At 41.2% G+C, this 7,882-nt stretch overlaps 1 non-coding gene across 1 annotated transcript; it reads right to left on the bottom strand.

Annotated features, from left to right (window-relative positions):
* Positions 1-7,185: 7,185 nt before the first annotated feature.
* Trnat-ugu (transfer RNA threonine (anticodon UGU)) lies at positions 7,186-7,260 on the bottom strand. Its single transcript has one exon. It is a non-coding gene; the product is annotated as a tRNA-Thr (tRNA).
* Positions 7,261-7,882: the final 622 nt, after the last annotated feature.

Raw genomic sequence — 7,882 nt, 5'->3', positions numbered from 1 at the left:
ACCATTTTGTCAACTGTGCGACTTCAAGAGAAGGAAGCACAGTGCAGTCTTCCTCTGTGAAACAGCTTTGGAAGAAGACATTTAGTATTTCGGCCTTTAGTCTGTCATCCTCTGTTTCAGTACCATTTTGGTCACAGAGTGTCTGGACATTTTGTTTTGATCCACCTACCGCTTTGACATAGGACCAAAATTTCTTAGGATTTTCTGCCAAGTCAGTACATAGAACTTTACTTTCGAATTCATTGAAAGCCTCTCGCATAGCCCTCCTTACACTACATTTCGCTTCGCGTAATTTTTGTTTGTCTGCAAGGCTTTGGCTATGTTTATGTTTGCTGTGAAGTTCCCTTTGCTTCCGCAGCAGTTTTCTAACTCGGTTGTTGTACCACGGTGGCTCTTTTCCATTTCTTACGATCTTGCTTGGCACATACTCATCTAACGCATATTGTACGATGGTTTTGAACTTTGTCCACTGATCCTCAACACTATCTGTACTTGAGACAAAACTTTTGTGTTGAGCCGTCAGGTACTCTGTAATCTGCTTTTTGTCACTTTTGCTAAACAGAAAAATCTTATTACCTTTTTTAATATTTCTATTTACGGCTGAAATCGTCGATGCAGTAACCGCTTTATGATCGCTGATTCCCTGTTCTGCATTAACTGATTCAAATAGTTCGGGTCTGTTTGTCACCAGAAGGTCTAATATATTATCGCCACGAGTCGGTTCTCTGTTTAACTGCTCAAGGTAGTTTTCAGATAAAGCACTTAAAAATATTTCAATGGATTCTTTGTCCCTGCCACCCGTTATGAACGTTTGAGTCTCCCAGTCTATATCCAGCAAAATTAAAATCTCCTCCCAGAACTATAACATTTCCCTAAGGGGCTCCATCACTAGCCTAACGTTGGAGCTCCCAATAACTAATAAACCCCTCCCCCCGTGTGCCTGCTCGGACCTTGCTGAAGGAGCAGCCACATGTCCATTCACAGGCAGAGCGGGCGATGCCACACGGCCAGCCTCCACATTGACCCTCCGCCTCGTGCGCCGCGAACGCCACTGAACCCGCCACTCCCCTTGGGGAGAGGGTGGCCCAACCGCGCCCGGTACCCGCGAAGATCTCTCGACAGCAGGGACAGTGGGTGAAGCATCTTATACCTGGGGTGCACCATGCAACGCACCAGACTCCCCACTGCCGCTACACTCCGAGGCAGCAGCCTGAAGATGGCTGACCGCGGCCATCAACACGCTCAGCTGTTCGCGAAGAGTGGCCAGCGTCCGTACACAGCAGTCACACATCCTATCCATCCTAAGGAATCAATTTACCGAAGAGACTTAATCAACTTTTAAGTAGACTGCTAATTCACTAAAGGCGATTGATTACTGACTAAACTGTGATTGCTAACCACTTCTTGTGGAAAACAATGAAATTAGCACTACCTGTCTCTGGACTGTATTCAAAACAAACACTAGCACTACTGGCACTATGGCTGACTACAGGGACTCTCTCTGACTGTATCCAAAACAAACACGAAATCTATGTAACTCTATTACTAGCACTCGACAATTAAAGCTTCCTAAAAGCAAAAACACACGGAAGAAGAAGTGACAAGTAAGAAAAATACAGTTAATACTTAAATTAAGGTAGCTCGCTGCACAGCAGACGTGTAGCAGACGGCGGTTAGGGCGACACTAATAACAGATAAAAATACATATTCATGAACCTGAGAGAAAATCAGTGGATAAGTTTAAGCAAACGCTATCAGCAGTACAATGAGAATCAGCTTAATTTTTCAATTAACTCCTCGACAGAATAGAAGGAGTGACCCATGAGGAAACACTCCAGTTTCGATTTGAAAGCGCGTGGATTACTGCTAAGAGTTTTGAATTCGAGTGGCAGCTTATTGAAAATTGATGCAGCAGTATACTGCACACATTTTTGCACAAGAGTTAAGGAAGTCCGATCCAAATGGAGGTTTGATTTCTCCCGAGTATTAACCGAGTGAAAGCTACTTATTGTTGGAAATAAACTAATATTGGTAACAAGAAACGACAGTAAGGAATATACATATTGAGAGGCCAACGTCAAAATACCCAGACTCCCTGAACAGAGGTCGACAAGAGTTTCATGAACTCACACCACTTTTTGCCCGAACCTCCAGTTTCTGAGCCAAAAATATCCTTCTAGAATGGGAAGAGTTACCCAAAACATAATACCATATGACATAAGTGCATGGAAATAGGCAAAGTAGACTAATTTACTTGTCGAAGTATCACTCACTGTCAGTACCGTTTGAATAGTGAAAATGGGAGTATTAAGTCTTTGAACGAGATCCTGAACGTGGGCTTTCCACAACACCTTACTATTTATTTGAACACCTAGGAATTTGAACCGTTCAGTTTCACTAATCATATGTCCATGCTGTGAGATTAAAACGTCAGGTTTTGTTGAATTGTGTGTTAGAAACTGTAAAAACTGAATCTTACTGTGATTTAACGTTAGTTTATTTTCTACAAGCCATGGACTGAGGTCATGTACTGCACTACTTGAAACGGAGTCAATGTTGCACCCAACATCCTTTACTACCAAGCTAGTGTCATCAGCAAACAGATATATTTTAGAGTTACCCGTAGTACTTGAGGGCATATCATTTATGTAAATAAGGAACTGGAGCGGCCCCAACACTGATCCCGGAGGAACCCCCTCCCCTTGACAGTACACCACTCAGATCCGCCATCACACTGTATTACGTTCCCCCATTCCTGTAGATCGTTCCCTAATGCTCTTCCTGAAACACTGTACAACTTCTGATTCTGTCAGTTCTTTCAGGTCCCATCTCCTTAAATTCCCACCTTTTTCCAGTTTCTTCAGTTTTAATCTACAGTTCATAATCAATATATTGTGATCAGAGTCCACATTTGCCCCTGGACATGTCATGCAATTTAAAATTTGGTTCCTAAATCTCTGTCTTACCATTATATAATCTATATGAAATATTGCAGTATCTCCAGGTCTCTTTCACGTAAACAACCTTCTTTCATGATTTTTGAACCAAGTGTTAGCTATGATTAAGTTATGCTCTGGGCAAAAGCCTACCAGGCGGCTTCCTCTTTCATTTTTTACCCCCATTCCATATTCACCTACTACGTTTCCTTTTCTTCCATTTCCTACTGTCGAATTCCAGTCACCCATTAATATTAAATTTTCATCTCCCATCACTATCTGAATGATTTCTTTTATCTCATCACACATTCCATCAATTTCTTCATCATCTGAGGACTACTTTTACGACTTGGGTAGGCGTGGGATTCGTGGCTATCTTGGCCACAACAATGCATTCACTATGCTGTTTGTAGTAGCTTACCCGCATTCCTATTTTTATTAATTATTAGACCTACTCATGCATTAGCTTCATATTAGCCTTCCTAATACTTAAATCTATATTCGATGTTAACAATGACGCCGGTGGATGGACTATCACGAAATTACTGACCGTCGAGAAAGTCACAAATATAACCGACAAGCTAATGGGCCCTTCACAGGAAAACGTTTTTCGCCGGAAAACGGGAAAACTGAAACCCAGCAAATGAGTAAAAAAATGTATATTCACTGACAAAAAAAAATAGTGTACGCACACAACTTACACAACAATAGTCTGGGATTACTCTATTACCTAACACAGTTTTTGTGATTGTATCTTGCAGCTTTAGTTATTTTTAATTAAAAGAGGCTTTAAAAGGACAGAAAGAACGTGTTGGCCTACGCTACAGATCGTTCTGTTAGCACAGTCTTTACTTTGTAATCACTTTCGTTGACTTCGGCAACTCTCAACTAAAATCTCCAACCTAAACGAGACAATGTGCTACGATACAGCCGAGATCATGACAAGAGAATGGGCTACATCACACTCGAAGTAAATTTATATAGGTAAGGATCCCCATGACCTGTGTACGTCTATTATAAAAAATCTCCAAGCCACTCTCCTCAAATAGATCGCAATCTTCTCTTGACCTTCAACTGTTACTATTTCAGAATTAAAAACTAGATTCAAAAAAAATTTGGCTACCAGTCACAAAACTAGAAAAATAAAAATAATAAAAGTGAGAACGTGAAACATGTTAGCAATAACCATAAACAGGAGATTTTACAGAAAATAAAATTGAGAAAGGAAATCATTAATATTATCGACCGTTTAGGAACTCTAGGCTACGAAAGGGATGAAACCAAATATCGAATAACTGGTGGAAGAGTTAGTGTCTTTTAAGATTAAATCCAAACAAGAATTAGAAAAAAATATATCGAAGCAAGGCCTCTATTACGAGAAATAGCTAAATCTCGAGACAAATTGTGTCCTTCTGTATTAGATGAAATGTTTTGGGCCCTAGTACGGATGAAACAGTATCTGCAGTATGAACAGGAACTTCGGACATGTATTTCATATTTCACCCAAGCCTGCAGTCTATAAATATTTGAACAAAATACTAAAACAAAATACGACTACAGGGGAATTACTTACGAAGTAGTTCTTGGTAAAGAAACACAGGACACTATTAAGTATGTAGGCTTAATACGAACTACAAGTGTGTTTATAAATCGCTATAGTTGCCTTGGACTAACGACGAGCGAATATCATTACAACCTGTACGCTTTTCAAAGCTGTTATCCATGAAAAAGCTAAACGACGTATCGTGAACAAAATACAATTTAACACCGAAACAATGATATTAGCATACAATGGGCACAGACTTTAGTCAATGGGCACTGTTGAAAATTCGTGCCAGACCAGGATTAGCACCCGAGTCCCCTGGTTATTAGGGAGAGGCAATGATCACTGTGTCCGAATTACGCAGTGGTCAACATAATAGCACAAACTGCCTGAGCATGCCGTTCGTTAGATCCAAATTCTCAATTTATCCATAGACTGCTAATGCACTGCTCCTTGAACATAATCCTCCTCCCCTTAATTATACAGTACATGGCCAAAAAAAACAGACACCGAATATATGCAAACTTGGCCTTACGAACATTGCAGACGTCGTCTATGTAACACACGTCAAACTTCAAAGAATTTACCAATTCGTTGCATGGTTTACTATAGACCACAAATCAAGTAACGTAAAAAAAGCACTGCGTCTATTGAGATCATGATTCAGAGTTAAAAAAAACTAATAAGTTGCCTAAATATTACAGTTGCTGCCGAAAGAGGAGAACCATTATTTTCCCACAAAAGGAAATATAGTTAAAATTACGCTTCTATTTCGGTTAGTTTATGCTGTTACTAAAATTTGCAGTGAAAGTTACATAGTGGACTCTACCCTCCCCCCACCAGAAACGTAGTTATCGTGGCTGTTGTGAGACACTTGTACACAGTTAGAGAAAGTGTGTTAAATGTGGCGCGTACGGAAACACTAGGCTACGCTACAGGGCAATCTGCTCGCACAACGTTTAGTCGGCATTCATAATCGTTGGCGTAAACAACTCTCAATGAAATTACCACCTTCCAACCTAACTTAGATCTCGGGCTACACTACCAATCGGCCTGTCATCACAACCAAAAATTCATTGAGGGGTGTGGGGGGATTTCCTGTATCTCTCTCTGTAATGTATCTCTAGGCAAAACTGCCAGTTTTGTCAGACTCAACTGCAAGATTTACCAATGGTAAACACTTTTGAGACGGCTCGTAATTTTAGAATAGTCCTCTTCGTCTTACTTGGCATAAATTGTTCGCTGGCGTCCCAGCAGCTAGCTCCCTCAGTGTCTGCTTCTGCCATCGCACCACGCTAGTCTGCTGTTGTCCTAGCAGACCGAACGCACCGCAAATCCGACACCTTCGGAACCACTCACTGGCCAGTTAGCAACTGAGCGGAACACTGTTTACATCGTGAAAGGAAAACTATGCAAAGATGTACACTTAAATGGCACGACTGAGTAGCACACACACAGTAATATCTGGGGAATGTCCTTCGACACGCGCAGAACGAAACTCTTCTCGCGAACGTACAGCGTCTCTGAAAAAAAATCTCGTGACTATATTCCGGCGTTACGGCCAGGTTCTCATACAAATGAGCAAAAAAGGGTACATTTGAAATTTTTTTTTGAGACAATGAAAATACATTCGAAGGATCTGTTTGGGAATTACGAGTGATAATACTATGAGCTTAATTTTAGATTTTCAATAAAAAATGGCGCCCGTAATTATGATTTGATCAAGGGTCTGCGAGACTGGAGTACGCAGAGTGCGTGCAGTGTGCCACGTCAGATGTTACCTGAATTCAAAAATGGGTAACATCAGTTGATACTACATTATTTCTCTGAATTTGAAAATGGATAACATCAGTCGATAATACATAAAATTTATGGGAGCACTTACCTAACCGCAATGAAACAACCTTAAATTTAACGATACAGTGCTAATTCGAACTTTGAGTTCGATTTTTGGGGGTTTGTTTCACTCCTTATGCCTACACAAAAATTAGTTAATATTAACAAATGTCATATTATAGCTATAAGTTCCTAAGAAAAGTGTTTACATTTAGGGGTCAGAGGTAGAAGTTAAGAGATCGAACCACTTTTAATTTATGCTGCATGCCGTTCTGAGAAAATCGTTACTCGAAAAAAAAGTGTTCAAAGTTTAGGGAAAACATTTAGTTATATTATTACTTCGATTTGCATGAACTGAGTGTTACATATATATTTTTAATGTCGCTGAAAACGAATCTGGAGTCAGATTTTCAATATTCAAAACAGCTAATCCAATACGGAGGGCAAACGATTATGTTTTGACCAATTTTTACCAAAAATGTATTTTCGTTATTTACGTTTAGTCTGCAATTCAAAGAGTATTTATCAACCCTTCCTCTAGCTCTGATTGTTCCTAGACAGCAACTTCCTGTTCTTCTTGGCAGGAAAAGCCGATCTGTCTAAGGTGGATATGCAGCACTCGGCAGCCTGCACTTGATATTCGCCCGTATTTTCGGTGAGTATGTTTGCATGCATTCTGCAGTATGAATCCTTTTGAGCACATGCGACACGGGACGAGTTATCATCTACATCTGTATGGAAACCCTGCAAAACACATTTAAGTGCCTGGTAAATGGTTCATCGAATCACCTTCACAACTGATAATTAATTGAAACCCTCAGCTGCCGACAGGTGTTGTTGATATACTTCGATGGGGACAGCTGAAAAGTGTGCCCCTACTGGGACTCGAACCCAGAATCTCCTGCTTACAAGGCAGACGCTCAATCCATCTGAGCTATCGAGGGCACAAATGAACAGCACGACTGCAGGAATTTATCCCTCGCACGCTTCCCGTGAGACTCACATCCCCAACCGTCCACAAGCCGATTACGTAATGTACTTAATAGGTATTTGTCCATCCACTCATTACTGGCTCACACTAAGGTGACGATTCCCGTAAGAGTTCCGGCAGCCTGTGCGCATTCGCACAGACGAAGGTCAATGGCTGGGAAACGTTTAACCATAGATATGAAGATAGTAACTGTTCTCGAAAGAACAGGCGCCACTGACGACCGTACAGCTCTTCTAGAACACATGATAGACCGGCCGATGTGGCCGAGCGGTTGTAGGCACTTCAATCGGGAGCCACGCGAACGCTACGGTCGCAGGTTCAAATCCTGCCTCGAGCATGGATGTGTGTGATGTCCTTAGGTTAGTTAGGTTTAAGTCGTTCTAAGTTCTAGGAAACTGATGACCTCAGATCTTAAGTCCCAAAGTGCTCAGAGCCATTTGAACCATCAGTCCGTATGTTTGCACACTACTTACAGTAACTTATGCTAAGGACAACACACACACAACCATGCCCGAAGGAGGACTCGAACCTCCAACGGGGGGAGCCGCGCGAACCGTGACAAGGCGTTGGAGACAT

Source organism: Schistocerca gregaria, unplaced genomic scaffold (genome assembly GCF_023897955.1).
Source record: "Schistocerca gregaria isolate iqSchGreg1 unplaced genomic scaffold, iqSchGreg1.2 ptg000405l, whole genome shotgun sequence".
In the NCBI taxonomy this organism is placed as follows: Eukaryota; Metazoa; Arthropoda; class Insecta; order Orthoptera; family Acrididae; genus Schistocerca; species Schistocerca gregaria.
The sequence above is the reverse complement of the archived record's forward strand: the minus strand, read 5'-3'. Positions and strand labels throughout refer to the sequence as shown.